Below are 23,493 nucleotides of genomic sequence, written 5' to 3'. Positions count from 1 at the left end.
ATGCCATGAAGGACCCTGCTCCTGAGCAGGGAAAGGAGAGTCGACGTTGCCCACCAGCCATGAGTGCAGAAAGTTAAAGCCGTTTCAAAGTTATTTCCCTCCAAACTGAGACGCTCCAAAAAGCTAGTTAAAAGAATTCGAAGTTCTCAGGGCAATAAGGAGATGCCAGATTTTTTAAGGAAGAGGGTTGTTTGATCATATTCACATTTAGATCACTCGGCACAACGTGGAGAGTGGGTTGTAGGTGAACGTGTCTGTGTGTGAGCAAATGGCAGGAGAGGAGGGATTTGGAAGTCCAGCTAGAAGAAGGCAGACCAGTGAGAAGGTGGAGTGGTGTCAGTGGAAATAGAGACAACAGACCAATTTTGCAAAGTGAATTGAATTAAAAGTCCTCTGAAGTTAAGTGGCTATTGAGGGTGGGGAAATGGGAACAGTCAGAATAATTTGCATGTTTCCAGCTTGAGCAACTGAGCGCATGTCAATGCCATTCACCTAGATGAGGAACACGGAGGGGGAGCATGTTTGAGGACAAGATTGCGATTTTATTTGCAGACAGGCTGATGTGAAGTATTCGTGGGAAAGTCAAATGAAAGATGATGTTCAGTAAGCAGCTGTAAATGCCGATCAGGACTTCAAGAGATTTGTGTGGGAGATACAGACATCAGGGTTAAAAGCTTATATATATAATAGTTAAAGCAATCGACATGAGTAAGCATAACCAGGAAGAGTGAGAAAGTAAGAGGTACCTGGACAGAATCCTAACGAACACCAATATTGCAAAGGTGGACAGTGAGAAAAGCTTCAAAGGAAACTCTAACAAGGAGTGTTAAGAGAGTTAGGAAGAACATCAGAAAATGTGCTGTTCCTAAGAGAAGAGGTGGTTTCAAGAAGGGGGAAGGAGTGGTCAGCACTTTCAATATGTGGTCGTGTAACTCTTGAAAACGTGACTTTGGATTTAGCAAGAAGATCATTGGTGACTTTGATGATTATCGTTTCAATGGAGCTGAAGAAGCTGAGGCTAAAATACAGATGGTTGATGAGTGAATGGAGAGTGAAGAAGTTAAAACAGGCGTAGAAAACCACAATATAGTCGCTGGAAGGTTATTAGTTTGGAGAGAGGTTATTATTCTTAAGATAGGAGAAGACATTTAGGCATATTTAAATGCCGATGAGCCACAAGTTGAAGAGATGAGAGAAATCAGTAAAACAGGAAAGCAAGTTATCTGTGGAAATAAGAGGACGTGCAGGAGTAGAGAGGAAGAGCTTATCTTTAGGCTGGAAGGCAATACCTCTTTATTTAATGGGCAAGAAAGAGGAAGGATGCAGGCATGAATTCTAGAACTTGGTGAAAGTACTTACAGAGTTACCATCTGTTGGCTTTTATTTCCTCTTTAAAATTGGAGATAAAGTTTTTATTTCCAAAGCATTCTGTGCCTCCTGTCCCTGGATCAGTACTTCCATCTTTGTTCTTTTTCTAATATTCACATTGAATCCTTTATGATTTTGTACGGATTTCAAAATCCTACATGGTCACCCTTTTTCCTTGGGTGATCATATAATTCACCTTCCAAATAAGACACTTTGGAGAGTAAAAGGAAACAATAATTAAGCCAGGCAACAATTTGGACTGGGTTCCAATTTGGATATAGGGTCAATTCTATCTATATATTCACTATTTTTTTAAATTGAAATATAGTCAATGTGTCCATTTCTGGTGTACAGCATAATGTCTCACTCATGGAGATATATATATATAGATATATATATATATGTTTCCATATTCTTTTTCATCAAAGGTTATTACAAGATATTGAATATAGTTCCCCATGCTATATAGAAAAATTTTAAATCTATTTTTATATATAGTGGTCAACATTTGCAAATACTCACTGTTTTTAAAGAACTTTCCCTAAATTTCCTTAACCTGAACTAAATCATAGCTGTCCCCAGAGGATGCAAATTACTCTGAAGTCCTCTTCCTTGAGAGCTTTTTATTCTCCTACATTTTATATAGGAGAAGGTCAGAGGTCTAGCCAGCATTCTCCTAATTCCTCAATGATATTTTCATGATATAGTTCAATTATTGCTGGAGGCTTACACATCTGACTACAGTATCTTCTCATCACCTTGTCTGTTACTAACCACTCTCATGGCTATAGATTAGAACTTGGTCTCATCTGATATTATTCCACTCAGAAGTTGTAAATTTTGAATATTCCTTTGAAACATCAAAATAAACTAGTACAAGTTTATTAGTACAAAATAAACAAGTACAAAGACAAAAATTATAAAATCAACTATAACTAAAATCAACAGTTAAGGGATAAACATGAAGATGTAAAATATGATGTCAAAAACCACAAAATGTGTGGCAGGAACTAAAAACATCTATCTTTTAGAATGTGTTTGAATGTAAATGACTATCAGTTTAAAACAACTAGATACAGGTCAACATGTACAAATGCAATGTTAAACACAAATCAAAAATCTACAACAGAAACACAAAAACTAGAGAGAACAGAACACTAGCATGCCACAAAACAAAATTAACAAACCAAAAGTAGAAAAGAACAGAGAAGAACTACAAAAATAGGCAGAAAATAAGTAACAAAATGGCAATAAGGTCATACCTATCAATAATCACTTTAAATGTCAACAGACTAAATGCTTCAATCAAAAGACACAGGGCTGCTGATTGGATAAAAATGGTAAGACCCATGTATATGCTCTTTACAAGAGACTCATGTTAGAGCTAAAGACAAACAGACTGAAAGTGAGAGGATGGGAAAAGATATTTCATGCAAATATAAATGGCAAGAAAGCTGAGGTAGCAATACTCATATCAGACAAAGCAGACTAAAACAAAGTCTATAACAAAAGACAAAGAAAGGCATTATATAATGATAAAGAGATCAATTAAAAAAAACAGGATATAGTATTTGTTAACATATATGCACCTCATACAGGATCACCTAAATTTATAAAGCAAATACTAACAGACAAAAGGGAGGAATTAACAATAATAGAATAATAGTAACGGAGTTTAATGCCCCACTTACATCAATGGACAGATCATTCAGACAGAAAATAAAGAAGGAAAGACTGGTCTTATGACACATTCGACTAGTTAGACTTAATAGCTGTCTACTGGACATTCCATCCAAAAACAGCTGAACACACATTCTTTCCAAATTCACATAAAATGTTATCTAGGGTAGACCACATGCTAGGACAGAAAATAAGTCTCAATGAGTTTAAGGAGATAGAAATTATACTGAATATCTTTTCCAACCAGAATGCTATGAAACTAGAAGCAAAGTATAGGGGTAAAAATGAGAAAAATACAAAAAAACCATTTGAAGACTAAATAACATGCCACTAAAAAAACCTATGAGTCAGTGAAGAAATCAAAGAGGAAATCAGAAAATACCTCAAGACAAATGAAAATAAAAACACAGATTTTCAAATCTAATTGCAAAAGCAGTTCTAAGAGGGACATTTAAAACAATACAGGCCTACCCCCAAGAAACAAGAAAAATCTCAAATAAACACACCATCCTACCATTTAAATGAATTAGAAATAGAAGAATAAACAAAGCCAGAAGTAAGCAGAATGAAGAAAACAATAAATAAGGAAAGTAAAAAAATTAATAAAATAGAGCTAAAGAATAGAAAAGATCAATGAAAGCAAGATTGTGTTTTTTAAAAAGATAAACAAAACTGATAAGGCGTTAGGCTCATTATGAAAAAGAAAAGAGAGAGAGGACCCAAATAAACAAAGGAAGAAATGAAAGAGGAGAAAATACAACCAGTATCACAGAGATTTGAAAAAACAATAAGAGAATGCTGTGAATAGTTTTGTCACAACAAATTGGAGCACATAGAAGACATGGATAAATTTCTAAAATTTGCAGTCTTCCATTGTGAAATAGGAAGAGACAATTAGAAATTGAGTTGGTAATCAAAAACCCCCAGCAAACAAAAGTCCAGGACCAGATGGCTTAACAGGGAAGTTTTACCAAACATATGAAAAGAGCTAACACCCATACTTCTCAAACTATTCCAAAAAATTGTAGAGGAGAGAACACTCCCAAATTCATTCCATAGGTCACCATTACCCTGATAACAAAACCAGACAAAGATACTATAAAAAATAAAAATATCAGCCAATATCACTGATGTACATAGATGCAAAAATCCTCAACAAAATATTAGCAAATCATATTCAACAATATATATAAAAAATCACCCACCATGATCAAGTGGGATTTATTCCAGGTATCCAACAATGGTTCATACCTGCAAATCAACCAATGTGATACATCATATCCACAAAAAGAAAGATAAAAATCACATGAACATCTCAGAGACATAAAAAGCATTTGACAAAATGTAACATTAATTCATGATAAAAACTCTCATGAAAGTTGATGTGGAGGGAGCATATGTCAACATAATAAAGGCCATTTATGACAAGCCCACAGCTAACATCTTACTCAGTGGTGAAGAGCTAGAAGCTTTTCCTCTAAAATTAGGAAAAAAACAAGATGCCCACTCATTACTTCCATTTAATATAGTATTGGAAGCACTAGCCACAGCAATTGGACAAGGAAAAGAAATAAAAGAAATCCAAACTGGTAAGGAAGAAATAAGCCTGTCACTATTCGCAAATAACATGATACTATATACAAACCCCCCTAAATTATCCACCAAAAACTATTAGAACCAATAAATGAGTTCAGTAAAGTTGCAGGATACAAAATTAATAGATAGGAATCTGTTGCTTATCTATATACAAATAATGAACTGTCAAAAGAGAAAAAAATAAAACAATCCCACTTAAAATCATACCAAAAAAGAACAAAATATCTAGAAATAAACTTAACCACCGAGGTTAAAGACCTATACTCTTAAAACTATAAGATACTGATAAAGAAAATTAAGGATGACACCAAAAAATGGAAAGATATCCTTGTGTTCATGAATTGGAAGAATTAATATTTTTAAAATGTACATAATACTCAAAGCAATCTATAGATTTAATGCAATTTCTATCAAAATACCCATGATGTTTTTCACAGAACTAGAACAAATAATCCTAAAATGTGTATCAAACCACAAAAGACCCTGAATAGCCAAAGCAATCTTGAGAAAAAAGAACAAAGCTGAAGGTATCACACTCCCTGACTTCAGATTATACTACAAAGCTACAATAATCAAAATAGTATGGTTGGCATAAAAACAGACACAAAAATCAGTGGAACAGAGTAGACAGCCCAGAAGTAAACCCACACATTTATGGTTAATTAATTTATGACAAGGGAGGCAAGAATATACAATGGGAAAAGACAGTCTCTTCAGTAAGTGGTGCTAGGAAAACTGGACAGCATCATGCGAAAGAATTAAATTAGAATATTTTCTCACACTATATAAAAAAAACTCAAAGTAGATTAAAGACCTAAATGTAGGGCTAGAAACCATTAAATTCCTAGAAGAAAACATAGGCAGAATACTGTTTGACATAAATCAATGCAATATTTTTTAAAGCTGAGTCCTAAGGCAAAGGAAACAAAAGCAAAACTAAACAAATGGGACGTAACTTAACTTAAAAGCTTTGCACAGCAAAAGAAAGCATTGGTAAAACAGAAAGACAACCTACTGGATGGGATAAAACATTCTCAAAAGATATGACTGACACGAGGTCAATATTCAAATTATATAAACAGCTCATAAAACTCAATATCAAAAAACAACAAACAACCTGATTAAAAAATAGGCAGAAAGCTTGAACAGATGTTTTCCAAAGAAGACATACAGATAGCCAAAGGGCACATGAAAAGATGCTCACCCTCACTAATCATTAGAGGTACTCAAATCAAAACCACAGTGAGATATCACCTTACACTTTCACAGGATGATACAGTCACAGAATGACTACCATCAAAAAGAGAACAAATAACAAATGTTATTGAGGATGTGCAGCAAAGGGAACCCTAGGACGCTGGTGGTGGGAATGTAAATTGCTGCAGCCACTATGGAAAACAGTATTGAGTGTCCTCAAAAAACTAAAAATAAAATCACCATATGATTCAGCAATTCCACTCTTGGGTATATATTCAAAGAAAATGAAAACAATAATTTGAAAAAAAATACAGGCACCTCAATTAATAGCAGGATTATTTACAACAGCTATTACCATGGGAAGCAACCTAAATGTCCATCAACAGATGAATGGATAGAGAAGATGTGGTGTATGTGCATATATGTATACACACACACACACACACACACACACACACACACTGGAATACTACTCAGCCATAAAAATGAAATGTTGCCATTTGCAAAGACATGCATGGACCTGAAGGGTATTATGCTAAGTGAAATAAGCCAGACAAAGAAAGACAAATTTTGTATGTTATCACTTATAAAAAATAAACAATGAATGAATATAACAAAATAGAAACAGATTCACAGATATAGAGTCAAACTAGTGGTTACCAGTGGGGAGAGAGAGGCAGGAGGGAAGAGAGGAGTAATGGATTAAGAGGTACAAACTACTAAGGATAAAATAAATAAGCAACCAGCATATACTGTACAGCACAGAGAACATGGCTAATATTCTATAATAACTTTAGATGGAGCATAATCTATAAAAATATTGAATCAATATTGTACACGTAAACTAATATGATATTTCAAATCAACTATACTTTAATAAAAAAGAAAAGAGAAAAACAATAGGACCACTGACACATTTATGATATGCTTTAAAGGTACACACATTAAAATACGTAAGACACTAGCTAACCTACTCAGGAAAAAAAGAAAGAATACTCCAGGCAAAAGAATTGAACAATAAAAGAAAAAATGATTCTACAGAAATTATTGAGTACTTTGAAAAATGTGGCAACAGATCTGAAAAGTTAAATGTGATGGATGAATTCATAGGAAAATGTTATCTATCTCATGTTAAAATTTTGATAAAATTTTGACTTCTTGCCAAGCATCCATCTGTTTAGGTTTTCTAAGAGTTAATTCTTCCCCAAAGCCTACATAGCCTCTAAAGGGTTTTAAGCAGAGAAGTGAAGTGATTAGAACTGCATTTGTAGGAGATTATTCCCATCCCCCATCCAGGGCATTCCTTATTCTGAAGCCAGAGAAAGTGTTGGCAGTTAAGAAACTATTGCATGACACCAAGAAGGATGTTGGTGGCTGGGGTAGTGGCAGTGAAGTTAAAGAGATGTGTGCAGGTTCAAAAGGTACTGAGCAGAAATCAGCATGACTGGTGATGGAACGGATGAAGGGAGGGGATGGGGACTGCATACAGCAAGTTAATCATATTATTTCTGTCACTGGTCTCTTTCCTTTGAATGTCATCAAAGTGCCAGTAGCTAGCATAACATCTGTCACATAATAGGATATTCTGTGAACTGTTTATTGGCTCACTCAACACATATTTATTCTCAAAGACACTCAAGAAATGCTGATTTATTTTCTGGAAGTTGCTACTTAGTAAAGGTTATAAAAAATTGTGTAGATATAAAAACTGCTAAGGAAATAAAGAAATTTGAATAAACAGAACATGACTCAATTTTCATTAAAAAGGACTATAGTAAATGCATTATCAGAATTCTAAGAATTTGAATAGTGTGGGTTGGCATTGGAGTGGCCATTTCCCACAGAAAAAGGCTATTAACTTATGACCTCAGTCACAAAGACAGTAGAGAACGACTTTTAGTTTGTCCATACTTGATAAAAGCATAAGCCCGTACGAATGAATTTGAAATGAAACCTGGGATTTTAAAAACATATTAGAAAGTACATAATTACTAAGCACGTTAAAAACCCAACAGACTGAGCTGCTGTGAGCATATAGGAAAGTTCAAGTTGTAGTCAAAATTCAAAATGTTTCTTTTCCGTTTTTTCATCACTGAAAGCCTTCTCTGCTGCCCCAGACAGGGTTCCCTGACTTCCCTTCCTCTATCACAGCACTTACGTGTTACATAGAAACAGCTGGGTTTTTAGTCAGCACCCTCTTCATCTGAGTTTGAACTTCCTAAGCCTTGTTTATTTTGATGTTCTCATGGATAGTATTCAGCACACAATTCAATGTTTAATAAATATCGAATAAATGGAACTCTGCATTCACTGCTCCCCCCGGAAAGCATCTTCAGACTGTCCAAAGAAAGGATGAGCTGAGGGAGCTATGCTTCTGTTCTTTTGACCGTGAACCACTGCCAACTCAAGACTTAACTCTTTCATGATTTAGCCTCCTGATTTCTTCTTTTTGTCCAGGGCTTCTCAGTCTCAGCTGGGTAGTTCTGTGTTGTGGGGGACATTACCGTCTGTCCAGCAGCACCCTTGGCCTTACTCACCAGATGCCAGTAGCACTCACCTTGCTGCAACAGTGAAAAATGCCTTCAGACATCATCAGATGTCCCTTGTGAGGTGAAATCACCCACGTTGAGAACCACCACTTATGTCTGCCTGGGACTGCACAGTACAAAGCCGTAGGAAAATCGAACAAAGTAAAATAAAACAAAACCCTTGTCTAAGATGGGTCAACTGGCATGTACAAGATTATATGACCCCCAAATGAGAGCACAAATCCAATCCCCAGATGGGTTGCCAGGGGAATAAAGCCTACTCCAAAGGTGTGTGAAGGGAATTACATGGGGTAAAATATATAAACATGCCTGGTGTAGTTCTCTTGGCCCACGTTGGCCTTGGGAAGAACTTGTTGAAACTGAATGCTGATTGCCGTAGGATGTCTTTGGAAAGATAGGTAATTGATCAAAAAAGGGCAACAAAGTCATTTTGGGTTTGCAATCGGCATTCTTATCTGCTTTAGCGGTGTTTTTCATGTTCCAATGTCTCTAGTTTTCATCCTCTGGATCTTTTCTCAGACGTTCACTCCATTTGCTGCATCAGCAACCCATGTGGAAATCACCGCTTACCAATCGGTGTGCTTAGGGACGACTCCTTCGTACAATGAGGACTGATGCCCGTGAAGCTCCTTCGTACAATGAGGATCGATGCCCGTTAGCAATTTAAATATTTCAGTATAGTTCACGTTGTCAGCATTAACGTGGCGTGTGAATAATGGTTTTTCAAGTTTCGTCTTAAAAATAAAGTAAGACCAACACAATAGTCTTTATCTTTAGAACAATTTCCAAAGAAAGGATTACATTATTCACATCAACACAGGACATTGCTGATGTGCAGAATCAGAATGAAATGGCCTATTTTTAGTATTTGGGAATCCTCTCACTTCTTTGTCTTATGTTACCATTTATAAAAAATAGAATGACAGCCTTAAACATTTTTAATGGAATTATTCACCTTGGTCAAATTTTAATTTAGGCCTTGTCCTATTAAAATTCACTTTGACATAAATGGACCCTCACTATCACCAATCAACATTTGACAAAAGTGTTAACATGAATCTAAATACTGATTTTCTAGAATTTTCTAGACTGCTTTAACCATCTTTCGTTTTGACTTCGACATAAAAATGGAATTAGGGAGAAGAATTAAACTTAATTTACACGTGTTTGTTGAGAAGTCATTGAAGAAGATATTAAATTATCAAACAGAGGAAGACTTCAAATTTCATCTTTCAAAATCTCTATATCGCATATCTAAATGCTCGCATTGATCGAATCTTAAAAATGGAGAAGCTTAAAAAAATACACAAGTGTGCAATGTGGCATTTTCTAGAAACCCGAATGGAAAATAATTTCCCAAAAGCAGATACATAGCTTAAGTGGCAGATTTTGCCATATTTCCTGGCCCAGGCTTGAACATGAAAGGTCACGTTGTCCTGCCGAACAGGTCTCCGTGGCCTTTCGTTTTGCTATGGGAGAAGGAAAGAATAAAAAGAACTGTTTTCCTCTGCTTTCAGGCAGGGGCAGCTCATCTCTTGGCAAGCCTGCTGCATTCCTCCTGGTTTTGGGAGCAGCCCACACTGAGTCCTGGAAGTCTGACTCCCCTGGGACTTGTCCTTGAGTCTGAGAAGCACTGGATATCATGTATGAGACAGGAGCAGTACACAGGGTAAGAGGTGGCCCCCTACTCTTGCACAAGCATCATTTGAATGATCACGTCTTGAGTATCTACCACCACTCCTGCCCCCCCCACTCCCCCTTACCCCTCCAGCCCTCCAACCGTGGCCTTGGAGCAGGTGCCTTAAAAATGTCTCCTTCTTCCTTATTCAGGGCTGCCTTGGGGAACTTCCACACACCCTGCTCTTCCCAGCCCCACCACCACTCCAGATGCTACTTCAGATCTGGTCCCTGTCATCTGCCAGCCCCATGACCGTGACTTACTATGTCTCATGGCAGCTCTTATAAAGAAGTTTAGCTTTATTTTTCTGTAGGCAGAGGGGCCACAGTTGCCTGTGGTTGAGGACTTACTCCTTTCAAGGGGGGATTTACTCCTTTGTAAGAATTGTAAATGACCCATACAGGGGGTCTTGCCTGCTTAAGGCACATACCTCTCTTAGCAGGTAGTGAGAAACCTTGGTTTTCCTGGCATCAGTAAATTTTGTTCACCTTCACCTAAGCTTAAAGACAGAACCAAATACGTTTCTCATCTTGCGATAGTAGTTTTGGAGAAAAACAGTGCTGTTCCCTGTCAACGTTTTCTGCCGTAACAATAAAGACGTCTGCCCCAGGCACCCTGGGAAATGGCGCGATGGTCCCTTGCCAGCATCTGGATTGAAGCTTCTTACTGTGGCAGGACTGTTCACTTGCAGCTGAGGTGAACTGGAAAGAATGAAGAACCTGGAGACAGGCTAGTAATAATAATAAATAACTGTATAGACCATGTTTTTTTAATCTTCATATTATTCCTTTTTTTTTACCTTTTTTTATTGAGTTATAGTCATTTTACAGTGTTGTGTCAAATTCCAGTGTGGAGCACAATTTTTCAGTTATACATGTTATTATTCCTGTTTTAACCAAAGCATAAAGTGGTTAAGAAACTTGCCCACTGTCCGACTAATAATGGAAGTGTGATTCAAACACAGCTCTGTCTGATTCCAACATCTATGTTCTCTACCACTGGGCTCTCTTGCTCCGGAGATGCGAGATTCATCTCAGTCCTAATTTTGGAAATTCATTGTGACTTCATCTTGCTTTGCCTCAGTTAATTTACTTATTTAAAGGGTATAACAACGCTTATCTCAGAGGACCTTGGTGGAAATGAGAAAGATAATGGCTGTGGAAGTGAAAATATATAGATTTTAGGATCTGTCCCTGTTATAACAGGATATGGTGTATGGTTGAGCTTATAGTTGAGCTTGGAAGTCACTGTGGAGTGACTTCCAAGAGATGCTTTTCATAACTGAATTTTAAAGAGTATGTCTCTGTCTTTGTGCCCTGATCTTTTTAGAAACTCAGTTTGAAATACACATTATTTTGTGACAGAGGTGAGTTTCAAACAAAACACCTCAACGTGGGCTTTGCCAACCTGGATTAATTGTCAGTTTGTCACTCTGATCCTTACAGAGGAAACAACAAAGGTTGGGACAACATCTGGCATGCTTACCACGGCAGTCAAAGGTCAAAACAAACTTGGAGCTTTAGTCAAGGTTTGTATTTGTAGGAAAAAACAAAACAAAACAAAACAAAACACCACTAATTCTATTTAACAGCATTTCAAGAAATTGGATAGTAACATTTCTTGAATGCTGCAGAAATCACCAGGTATTGAAGACACTGGAGGACCAAGGGAAATAAGATGCAAAATAAGGGTGGTGGAAAAGACAAGACGAAACGAAGCCTGAGGGCTGGCCCACGCGAAGATCCCGTGAGTGGCATCTCATCAGCACAGAAGGATTCTCCCTCCCGAGGTTTGTGCAGTACAGATGTCTGTTTCCCTGGCTGCCCTATTTAGAAAACATTTTCTCTTTATTTTCTTTCTCAGCCCCCATTTAATTATTTAAATACCTTAAAGGAAATAATTCCAGGTCTAAAGCTTTTTTTGTTTATTCTCTGCCTTCCTCTCACTAGGATGGGAGCTTACCAGTACCATAGTGTGTCTGCTATTGGAGAGCCCTTCTTGGGTCTAAGCATTACTCTTTTAAACCTGCCATTCTGCAGCCCCCTTTTTTGAATGAAATTTATTTATTTAATTATTTTTATTGAAATTTAATTGATGTATAATGTTGTGTTAATTTTTGGTGGATAGCAGAGTGATTCAGATATATATATCTGGGTTCAAGGTCCCAAGGAAGGAAAGAGCTTGGCACACTAAGAGGAAACCCGAAGGGACTGCGGGAGTCTGAGAGAAGAGCATGCGGGGAAGGAGGCTGCAGAGCGCCGTGGAGACGGAAGCTGGGGGAGAGGGAGGTGTGCTCTGTGGCCCCCTTCCCCCTTCATCACTGAACAGACGAGATGAGGGTACCTTCACATGAACCTCAGGTTGGCACGCCTGGTTCTTGACTTGAGGCTGCATTTCAGGGGGAAAGAATTCCAGTGCCATCTGCCATGTCAGTTTCCCCTAAACATGCCAGTGGATGAGCTGTCTTGACCCCTCACTCAATTCCCTGAAGGAGCCCCTTCACCTCAAAGGCCTGACCTCTTGAAGATGCTTTTCTGTTCCGCCCACGGGGGCTTTGTCACAGCTGATTCTAAGCCTAGGGAAGTTAGGGATAATACTGAAACATTTTGGCGCTGGACAGCTATTCACCAGTTTGGCTCAGACGGAATACTGGAGTCTAATTTATCAGAGTGAGGGGATTAGGGCCATTTCTGTAGGAGACCAAGCCATCCCTCTCCTCCTCCTAAAGTTCTTTCCTCGTGTCCATGTGCCCCCAGTTCCACATCTACCTGACTGCTCTCTGCTCCTGACCCAAATCTGCCATCACGTGATGATTTTCAATAATCTGCAATCATCCCTTCCCACTGGCCACATTACTATCAAATCTTTCCCCCAAAGAACAAGATAATTTTAGCTTATGCTTGACGTTAGGGTGGGAGTGGGGAGATGAATCGTTAAAAAGAATCACACTGAGCTGTAAATAACCTACTGGGATTCCATTTCAAACCTCCCAAAGACATTTCCATTTTTGGAGAATAGTCCAATACCGCACAAAGTAACAGTTCTCTGCTGGTAAAAGCCTAGAAAAGGTAGCTTTGACTTCGTCTATACTAAACTTAGCTGGGTTCAGTCAAAGATTAAGAACTACTGATGACATTTCGGGAACTCATCTAAGTTTTGATGCTGTTTTTTTACCTTATAATCACTTGATCCATATTTAGATAAAGCATTCCTTTTAGGTAAATATGAACTTATTGAAATAAAATTCACTTTTAAGTCTAGTTTGGTTCTAGTAAAAAAAAATATCAAGCATATTTGTATAATCAGTGCAGACTTTATTTCTGAAAGGTTTTTTAAACATTAGAAATTGTGGGCCATTGGTTCACTTGGGATCAATATGATCCTGTTCAAGACTTTTTTTTATTCTCTAGGTCTTTTTCCTCATTAGTGAAATGATGGAGTAGAACTAGATATACAATTTGGGGGATTACAAGATTTATATTATTTATGAGTCCACAAAATACATACATTTTTTTTTGAAATGTACTAAGTCATACAGGCTTCTTTTGATAGAGTCTTCCAGCAGATGCTCTTCTTAATCCCAGCATCCTTCTTATAGTTAGTTGAAAATGTTATTGATCTAAAATGTATAATTGTTCTACTAAAGAATGCCTGAACTTAATTCCAACAGGGAAAATATTTTTTTTAATTACAGTAGTAAAAAAAAAAACTATAATAAAATCATAACATGATTTTACCAAATGTAAATTTTCTAATTTGTGTATTTTTATATTTGCTTTCTATTTGAAAGACAAGACACCAGATTCATTTCTCCAGTTTTACATGATGAAATCCTTTATGCTACAGAGCAGAGTTAAAATACATTCAGCAGAAGCCAGAGATAGTTTACGCAGTGCCATGCACACAGCTAGATGACAACGCTAACATAATTTGAGGATTTTATAGAGTTGGCTGAGTAGCATCACCCAGGAGTTAAATTGAGTAAGGATTTTGACCAGATTAGATTTCTGATGACAATGAAAAAAGAAGGCTGGAACAATCCTAAAAGGCAGAATCTCACTCCTTAAAGCTACTACTTTCACCTTTTCCTTTTAACAGTTCATCCATACCCCTCATTCCAGACTTTTCTGTTCTTGGAACTTTGCTTTCCTTTGACTTAAAGCTCAACCATGTGTCTTCTTAAAAGATTTATCATCTCAGTTAATTCCTAAGTAACAGTATTCATTTCTAAACATCCTTTCTTATGCCAAAGGATATTCATATTTTATATTTATATTATCTGCCCTAACATCCTATCAAACTGTACAGTTTTGCCATTTTATTTTGAAGAAAATAATTTTTCGTTTTCCCAGGACAATCTCATCTTTTTATCTGAATTCTCAGAGTTTGAACATCTTTTAAGCATGTGGGACATTAATCACTGTAACTCCTTAATTCCTGAAATTCAGACTGTTAGTCTAAGGAAAGAGGCCAAAAATCAAGTCGAAGGAAATCATGCATTTTAATTTTGTACCAAATCGTTCCTGTGTGAAGTTATCATTGCTTCCTGGGATTTTTGGTTTTTATATAAGCAGTAGATTTCCAAAGCTCCCTGTAGAAATTTTATATTGAATAAAGGGATGCTCCTATATCCAAGCCACTTATCATTTCAAAGAAAGAAGACAGCTCGTGCTCCTTACCGCATCCTCTGGGGATCGAGTCTGTTTAGACATTAGTCTGGGACGAGTCTAGCGGAGTCACCACCGCCAAATACGGCTCCTTCCTCTGCAGTTAAGTACTCAATAAACAGATGTTCCCACCAATGCTGCTGCTGCTCTTGTTGTTATTATTATTATACCTCACTTAATAGTCACAGCAGACTCTTTGACGTGGGTTACATTTTCTTTATGCTATATTTAAGGAAAATGAGACTCAGAGAGGTTAAATAACCCCTCCGAGGTCACACAGTGGGAAAGCAACGGAATTAAACTACATCAGTATCCCCTACAACTTGTGCTTTGCATCATGTCATATGATTTCCCTGGAGGCTGGTATTCCAAGGGTACATGGAAAAGTAAAGCCATGTTGCCTCCGGGGACCTAGGATTAAATGGATTTCACAGCTTCCCCCAAGTGTCCTTAAAGCGCCATTATAGTCCTGGAACTTCTCCCATCTAACTGGGATCAATTTTCCATTCTTAGTAAGTTTAAATGAGATTTAAAGCAGACTCCTTGGGTCTGTTTTCAAGCTTAAGATAAAATTAAGTCTGCTTTCAACAAGTTGGGTATCTGCTCCAAGAATGCTCTTATTTTTTGATCCATAGTTTGTGTATCTTTTTGCTGCAAGAAGCCCCCTTCAAATCGGCAAAATAACAAGGAAATGTGTTATCTCATGTAACAATAAACATCGAAGTAGTGTGGGCTCCAGAGTTGGTCATTTCATCCTCAACACCGCCTTCAAGTACACCGAATACGCCTTTTCTTCTCAATAGCAAAGTGGCTGTAGCAGTTCCGGGAGTCACCTCCCCAAATAACAGGGTCTAGTGGAAGAGGAGAAACCATTTCTCTGTATGGATCTCTCTTAGGAGCAGTAAACCTTGTAGAATGGAGACGGAAATCTCATGATGCGCCGGGGATAAGGATGATGGACAATCGAGAACACGGTCTACTTCAACTTGTAGACTGCTTCTACCCAGGAAGAGCGCCTCCTAAGCAAAGCTCTCACATATATAATTGCATAACAATGCTGTTAGATGGATATTACTTGATTCCCAGTTCTACGGGTGCAGAAACTGAGGCTCAGAGAGGGCAGGTGTCTGTCCATAGTGAAATTCTAGCACACTGGGTGAGGCTGGAAGTCAATGGGCCTGGATTAGCAGCTCATGAGAGAGTTGTTCCCCTTACTTTCAGACATGACCCCTGAATCGAAATTTTCTCCTCAGCTCTACGGCCAGAATGAACAGTTGAAGACACACGGATGAGTGTAGATTTCTCTGCCCTTTACTGACTAATCAATTTCTGAAGTAGTGGTTCTGAACTCTGGCTGCTCATTAAAATAAAAGTAAAACAAAATAAAACAAATAAACAAAAACACTCAGGATTTTTTAAAAAAAACACTGATGCTGGGGGAGGGTATAGCTCAGCGGTAGTGTGCATGTTTGGCATGCACAAGGTCTTGGGTTCAATCCCCAGGACCTCCTCTAAAAATAAAATAAAATAAAAATTTAATTAAAAATACAGAAAGGAACCTAATGGAATAGAAAAGAGAGCCCAGAAATAAACCCACGACCTATTATATCGAATTAATCAACAAAGGAGGCAAGAATATACAATGGAGTAAAGACAGTCTCTTCAGCAAATGTCGTTGGGATAACTGGACAGCAGTATATAAATCAATGAAGTTAGAATACTCCCTCACACCATGTACAAAAATAAACTCACAATGGCTTAAAGACTTAAATATAGGACAAGACACATAAATCTCCTAGAAGAGAACACAGGCAAAACATTCTCTGACATAAATCTTAGCAATGTTCTCCTAGGGCAGTCTACCCAGGCAATAGAAATAAGAGCACAAATAAACAAATGGAATCTAATTAAACTTATAAGCTTTTTGCACAGCAAAGGAAACCATAAGCAAAACAAAACGACAGCCTATAGAATGGGAGAAAATATTTGCAAAAGATGAAACTGACAAGGACTTGATTTCCAGAATATATAAACAGCTCATATGATTTAATAAGTTAAAAAAAAACCCCAATCCAAAAATGGGCAGAAGACCTGAACAAGCAATTCTCCAGTGAAGACATACAAATGACCAATAGACACATGAAAAAATGCTCAATATTGCTAATTATTAGAGAAATGCAAATCAAAACTACAATGAGGTATCACCTCACACCAGTTAGAATGGCCATCATTCAAAAGTCCACAAATGACAAATGCTGGAGAGGGTGTGGAGAAAAGGGAACCCTCCTACACTGTTGGTGGGAATGTAGTTTGGTGCAGCCATTATGGAAAACAGTATGGAGATTCCTCAAAAAACTAAACAGACCTACCATATGATCCAGCAATCCCACTTTTGGGTATACATCCAGAGGGAACTCTGATTTGAAAGGATACATGCACCCCAATGTTCATAGCAGCACTATTTACAATAGCCAAGACATGGAAACAACCTAAATGTCCATTGACAGATTATTGGCTAAAGAAGCTGTGGTATATTTATACAATAGAATACTACTCAGCCACAAAAAAGAATAAAATAATGCCATTTGCAGCAACATGGATAGACCTAGAGATTGTCATTCTAAGTGAAGTAAGCCAGAAAGAGAAAGAAAAATACCATATGATATCACTCATATGTGGAGTCTTAAGAAAAAAAAAAGAAAAAAAAAGAACACTGAACTCATCTACAAAACAGAAACAGACTCCCAGACACAGTAAACAATCTCATGGTTACTGGGGAAAGGAGGTGGGAAGGGATAAATCTGCAAGTTTGAGATTTACAAATATTAGCCACTATATGTAAAAACAGATTTTTAAAAAGTTAAAAAAAAAAAAAGAAACCTAATTACCTCGCCCTTCCAAAAAATACTGATGCCCGTGTCCCATCTCATACAAACTAAATAAAAATCTTTGCAAATGGGATACGAAATTTTTAAAAAGCTCCCCCAGGTGACTAATGTGCATCCAAGATTTGAATCATAGTCCTAAACATAAAATCTAAGCTTCTGTCTGGAAACAGGACTCATCGTGACCTGACCTCTCCTTCCTGTGTCACCAAGGAGGCTGTTGTCTCCCAACCTGGTCCCCTGGAGGTCTATGCTCTAACAGTACCAGCCTGTTTCTGAACTCCTGAGTGTACCAGGCTATTTCACAATTCTGAGCCTCTGCACAAATCTGTCTTTTGGCCTGAAATGCTTATCCAACCACTACTTATCCTCCGCCACAGGAACTTGATAAACTCCAGTTCTGCCTTCTAATTGTAGCCCATATATAACAACATCTGGAACATCTTTTAGGATCCCGACTCAATAGATAGAGATAATCACTCTTCCTGCCATATTTCCTCATTTTTCATTTATATGTCAGAGTGCAATGCCAAAATCACATATCAAATGAATCAAAATTGAATGTCATGTCTCCTCTAATGCACCATAAGCTTTTCAAGGACAGAGGCTGGATTTTATTATTTTAGGTACTTAGTATTATTTTAGCTACTAGCACTTAACAAATGTTTGTCGAATTAATTTCTTTTACTTTTTTCTCTATTTCAAGAAAATGTTTCAATTTATTTTCACGAGACATCCACGCTCCAAGGCAATTCTCTCTTTAAAAAAACAGAGCAGAGACATATTTTTTATTTTATAATCTACCTGTACATAGTCCAAATGTTTTCCTTACCATTTATATTCAATCTTAGCAAGAGAATGTTGTGCTAACTTACTCTCGGATAGCTCCACTGAAGCAAGTGGAAAAAGGACCACTCTTTCCCTTAAAAGAAAAATCATGCTGTCACCAGTAGAGCAATTTGATAAAAGTCCACTGTGTTCCTGTCTATCACATTTGGAGTTTGGAACAGAGTAGAAAATCTGACAGTCATTTTGTATTTATCAGTGCAAAAGAAAACAGGGCTGTCTGAGTACTGTGCAATGGTTTTTATAATATATCATTGAAAGCGGTAATCTGATTCGTGGCTAGTCTGAAAAGACAAGTAAATATTGCCACAGATATATTAGATTTGAAGTGTATGTGGAAAGTTAAATAGACTTTTCATACTCTTCCAGTCTAGCGTTCACAAGAAGATTCTACCAAACAGGGAGAAAAATCAGTATGCAATCCCAAACTGAGAAGACTTGCAAAACTATGAATCCAGGGGGAAGAAGAATCATCCAGAATGAAGGATTAATGACAGGGAATGCATTCCTGTGAAACACAGATTTAATTCTTTACAAAGGAAGACTGAAGATATTTTTATTGGCCTTGGCAACAATTATTTAGCTATGACACCAAAAGCAAAGGCAACAAAAACAAAGACAACAAAAGCAAAAATAAACAAGTAGGACTGTATCAAAATAAAAAGCTTCTGCACAGCGAAAGAAACAATTAACAAAATGAAAATGCAACCTACAGGATGGGAGAATATATCTGCAAACCATATGTCTAATAAGAGGTTAGTATCTAAAATATGTAAGGAACTCATACAACTAAATAGCATAAGATAAATAATCCAATTTAAAATTGGTGAATGACATGAACATATATTTTTCCAAAGAAGAAATACAAATGGCCACACAAATAGGTGCTCAACAGCACTAATCATCAGGGAAACGCAAATTAAAACCACAATGAGATATCACCTGCCATCTATTATGATTGCTGTTAACAAAAATACAGGAGATAAAAAGAGTTGGCAAAGGGTGGAGAAAAGGGAGCCCTTGTAACACTGTTGGTGGGAATGTAAATTGGCACAGGATGTAAATTGGAAAACAGGATGGAGACTCCAAACTAAAAACAGAACTTCTACATGATCCAGCAATCCCAGTTTTTGGTATACATATGAAGAATGAATGTGTGTGTGTGTGTGTGTGTATGTATATATGTATACACACACACACACACACACACACACACACACACATATAGAGACAGAGAGAGACAAAAATTATAAGGATTTGCCTCATGTGACTGTGGAGTCCGGCAAGTCCAAAGTTTGCAGAGCAGGCCAGTAGACTAGAAACCCAGGAAGTCATTGCTTCAGTTCAATTTGAAGGTAGTCTGCTGGCAGAATTCCCTTTTCTTGGGGGAATATTACTTTTTCCATCAAGGACTTCAGCTGATTAAATGAAACCCACTCATATTATAGAGGGCAATATTCTTTACTCGTAATCTCATCTGAAAAACATCTTCACAGAAACTTCTAGAATATGTTTGACCAAATGTCTGGGTACTATGGTGTAGCCAAGTTGACACATACAATTAACCATCACAGATAATATTTGAGACATTTCTTAAAATAAATAATAAAAGCAACCATATTCACTCAGAAAATAGGGAATTCTGATTCACAGCATATGGGGGAAAAGAGTGAGACTGAGGTTGTTCCAGAATCCACCTTCTTCACATCAGCACCAAGAGACAGAGTGAGCAGAAGAAGCCTTAGGAAAATGGTTAGGATTATTACCTTGGTCCGTATGGTCAAAGCAGGTGGACCAGTTGGCTCCTTGCCCCTCCTGCACTCTGTGGAGGCACAGGGGTGGGAGGGGCAACAAAGAGCTCCCGGAGAGGCAGGGATCACACTCCTACAAGCCAAGCCGAAGGATGCCACACTTAGTGGCACATCTCATACCTTGCCATGATCACATAACCAGCAGCTACCAAACAGGAAAAAGAAATTCTTCGATTCACAGATAAAATCACAATCAAAATCACCAATCATCTGAACAAGCTATGCAAGGAACTAAAGAGCAGTGTGTCAAGGGATAACGTGGCAGGAGCTGACCCTGGAGCATTAGGAAAGCAGCTCATGCAGGCCTTTGTAAGCCAGGAAAACATTTTCAGTTCATCCTCAGGGAAACAGAAATCTGTTAGAGTTTCAGCTTTGATGTAATATGACAAATTAGAAAACAGAACAGAACAGTTCATACACCTGCCGGTAGAAACTAGTTTGGAGGGACTTTCCATTTCCAGTTGTTAGACTTCGTAACCAAACCCAACCTCCCACTAAAAATAACTCAAAGTTCTAGATAAAATATAAAGTCATCGATGAACTAGAAAGAATACATGCAACACTGAGGTCAAGTCCACATGAAGCCAGGAACCCAGGTAGAGAAAGGAGCACAGAAAGCAGCTTTTGGCTAGAGTTCAGCTAAGCCTGCAGAACTTGAGCTTCATTCTTCGTTCTTTTGGGGTACAGGCCAAGGAAGACACAGCACGAGGCCAGTCAAAATAAAGAAGCTAACAAGTGACCCTACCATCAGAAAGCTGGTACCTCAACAGACACATTCTCAGTATCAGAGTGAATAAGAAATAAGTTCATCCCCTCTCAATGCCTCTCTTGTCAAGGAAGACTGCCTGTTTCACCCATGGCACTGAGTACAAGGGGAGACGCCCGTGTGGAGTGTGACATGGGTTGACTCTCTCACGGATGTGCACCTCAAAGCGAAATACCTTAGTGGTGATTCTATTAAAATGGTCCCACACAGGTAGCATCTCTAGCTGCAAGAAGAGTAAAACAAATCTGCATTGAAGTAAATTAAATCACCTTTATCCTACACATCAAAGAATTCCCACAAACAATCCTACAATGAAAATGCCCAGCTCACAGTAAAAGTATGATAAAAATAAATTATTAGACACTAAATAAAACAAGGCAGTATGAGTGAAAACCAGCCAAAATAACAAACCATTGAAAACAGACTGGCAGAGAATATACAATAGTTACGTTTACTATATTTAAGGTAATAAAAGTCAACTTAAATATCAATGCAGAGAACATGAAACTAAAGTGGCTCAGAAAAAATGAAAGTATTAAGTAGAAATTCAAGAAAAAAATCAATAACTAATATTTAAAATAATCAGTGAATGGCTGTAACAACAGCTGAGACAAAACTAAAGAAAATAGAGCAGAAAAAGAAATCTGCAGTATAGCAAAAAGGCTAGGTGTATGGAAAATATGAGCGATTAACATACATAGAGGATAGATTGATAAAGCCTAATATATATCAATCTAGACTTCCAGAAAAAGAACAGGACAGAAGCAATATTGGAAGCAATAATTGCTGAGAAGTTTCCAAATCTAATAAAAGACACCAATTCACAAGTCCAAGAAGTTCAATCATTTCCCAGTAGGATAAAAACAAGTCTATATTTAAGCACTCGTAATGAAGTTACTGAACACCGAACACAAAGATATGTATTAAAAGCCTAGAAAGACACACTTTTAAAAAGGAAAATAGTTAGATTGAGAATTGACTTATCAATAGCAACACAATGGAAGGGAAGATACAATGAAACAAAATCTTCAATATGTTGAAAACAAAAACAATCTAAAATGTTTTATTGGACGTTTCCAGTAATTGCAGATCAACTTGTTGTAAGTCAACTCTTCCAAAACAGCTAGAAATGCTGAAGAACAAATACAAAGCAAAACAAAACTCTGTCTGAAGGTAGCAAAGACCTACCCAGCCAGGAACTGAGGGGCCAAGTGCAGAGAAGTGATCTTGACATCCATGTCACTTTCTCACTGAGGCATTTGTTGACTTTAGCTCATTAGAGACTGAGAAGCAGAGCAGAGCTTTCAGCGGTCTTATAGGGCAGGGGGTGAAACAGAGCTCAGGGCCAGGAGCTGCGGGCCTGATAAACACCCCAGATTGCCAGTTGGAGCTCCCAGAGGGCTACACTCTAAGAATAAAGCTAACTTAGAAATAAATGCAAACCCTGAAGCCTAATTTGGAAATAGTGATGATCTCTAATTAAATTGAAACAATCTGTTTCAACCTTAACTACTTGACAGAAGCAAAGTAAACCCTCTCTGTGGGAAGATTTTTCTTAAAAAAAAAAAAAAAAAGATTAGCCATCAGAGAAATGCAAATTAAAACTACAATTTGATACCACTACATACCCATCAGAATTCCAAAACTTAGATACTGACACTTGCAAATGTTGGCAAGGATGTGAAGCTACCATTTGTTGCTGATGGGAGTACAAACTGGTGCAAACCCTTTGGAACACTTTTGGCAGAATCTATTTAATTTCAGAACATGCACACACTCTAGGCCCAAGCAATTCCATTCCTAGGTATATAACCAACAGATCAGTATACGTACATAAAAGGACATGCACAAGCAAGAAGGAAGGATGAACAAATAAATTATTAATGATATAGATAAAGGTAAATCAATTTTTATTGACCATTAATCATCATCATCATCATTTTTTTTAGAAAAGATGAAAATAAAACATATTAAACAATAGTATATAATTTGGGAGTACGTTTAAGTGGAAATAAAGTCTTCTGAATTTTTATATCATTTGAAAAGCAAGTAGGACATTGATTCATTTTAGATTTTTAAAAGTTAAGGTTCATATAATAATTTCTAGGTGGGGACAGTATAGCTCTGTGGTAGGGTGCATGCTTAGCATGCCCGAGGTCATGGGTTCAATCCCCAGTACCTCCAGTTAAATTAAAAAATAATAATGATAGAACAATAAGTAAACCTAATTACCTCCCTTCCTAAAACAAAACATATAATAATTTCTAGCTTAGCCTCTTACAGAGTAAAAAAGATGTAACACTTCAAAACTAGTAGAGAAAAATAGGAAAAAATATTCAATGGTCCAAAGGAAAACTAGTGAGGAAACAAAATAAAACATAGAAAAGACAAAAAAAGTAGAAAGCATAAAATGGTATGGTACCTACAAACTAAAATAATCAGTATCCCAA

General features: G+C 37.3%; 1 long non-coding RNA gene across 2 annotated transcripts in view; it reads right to left on the bottom strand.

The window, feature by feature from the left end:
* LOC123613808 (uncharacterized) overlaps positions 1 to 23,493 on the bottom strand; it is a 139,760-nt gene that overhangs the window by 4,698 nt on the left and 111,569 nt on the right. The gene's annotated exons all lie outside the window — the stretch shown is intronic.

Source organism: Camelus bactrianus, chromosome 10 (genome assembly GCF_048773025.1).
Source record: "Camelus bactrianus isolate YW-2024 breed Bactrian camel chromosome 10, ASM4877302v1, whole genome shotgun sequence".
NCBI classification, from domain to species: domain Eukaryota; kingdom Metazoa; phylum Chordata; class Mammalia; order Artiodactyla; family Camelidae; genus Camelus; species Camelus bactrianus.
Note: the sequence above shows the minus strand (reverse complement) of the source record. Positions and strands in the feature narration are given on the sequence as shown.